Source organism: Corvus brachyrhynchos, unplaced genomic scaffold (assembly GCF_000691975.1).
Source record: "Corvus brachyrhynchos isolate BGI_N302 unplaced genomic scaffold, ASM69197v1 scaffold106, whole genome shotgun sequence".
Classification (NCBI taxonomy): Eukaryota; Metazoa; Chordata; class Aves; order Passeriformes; family Corvidae; genus Corvus; species Corvus brachyrhynchos.
The window spans coordinates 2486979-2488228 of NW_008238834.1; positions in this window are offsets into that span (position 1 = coordinate 2486979).

Sequence of the window (1250 nt, forward strand, 5' to 3'; positions counted from 1 at the left end):
CGCCCGGGCCACCCGGGCCCCGTTTTAGCCGCTGGGTGTGGATGGGGAAGGGCGAGGAGGGGAGGAGGAGGAGGAGTGGAGGGGGGGATCCGCAGGGCAGGGCGGGGAAGGAGGACACAAAAGAGCAGGGAAGTGGGGGAGAGAGAAATAATAATAACAAAGTTTGCAAACAGGACAGCCCGTCTCCCTCCCGTAATGAGATTCATCAGGGCTTATCTGGCCCCTCTGAGCGCTTAATCAGTCATGTCGCCTCGGCGCTGTTGTCCCTCGCCCCAGCGGAATAGGATCAGGCAGCCCAGGTCAAGACGGGCCGGGAGACGCCAGTCCCGCGGGGCCAGGGCTGCGGCTCCGTCCCCGCTTTCCGCACCGTGGGAGGGCTGCTCCCCTCTCCCTTGGCATCCCGGGCTGCAGATTTGAACATGAAGCACGCCGGGACAAAGCTGGGCGTAAGGGCGTGGGGACAGAGGGGGCATTTTTCCCTGTCTCTGCCCTTCCTTGGCTGCTGTCGTTGTTATGATTATTTCAATGAATGAGTCATTTGACTCGGTTCCACTGAGAAAACAATTAGTAAGGCGATCCCTTTAAGGTTACTTCGCCGGGGAGCGATGTTAGCTGTTCCGCGCATCGCCTCGCTTGTTTGCCTATTTCCAGCCCAAGGTCACGGAAAGGAGGAGGAGGAGGAGGAGGGAAAGGCACCCGGGAGACGGGAGATGCGCACGGGCCGGGCCCGAAGCGTGCGCGGCGGCGGCGGGACACGGACCGAGGCCGGGCGGGATGTGCCTGGCGTAGGGGCCGGATCCAGAGGACAGCCCTGGCTGGGCTCCTGCTCCGAGCCACAGCACACCTTGCGGGGGTGACACCCGTCCCGAGCAGAGCGGTGTCAGTTCGGAGCTTGCCAGCATGAGAAAGGCCGGACAGACAGACACAGAGAACCCGGTGCTCAGCCCCTGGGAGAAGGGGCAGAAAGCGAAAGGGACACAGAGAAGTGACAGCAGAAGGCGAGGCTCTCCGTTCTCAGCCCACCTCGGGGCTCTCCAGATAACCACAGGCATGAGAATACAGGACACACACACACACACAAAGCCCCCTCGCAGATAGGCACCAAATACGTCTCTCCCTCCTGCAAGATAACTGGGAGATAAGGCTCCGGCAGATAAGAGCTCCAGGCACCGGTATCGGATGTTTGCCCACACAGTCTCCCTCGGGCCCCCCCAGCCAGGGGCGGGCCGCCCCCCGCCCGCGCCCCCCTC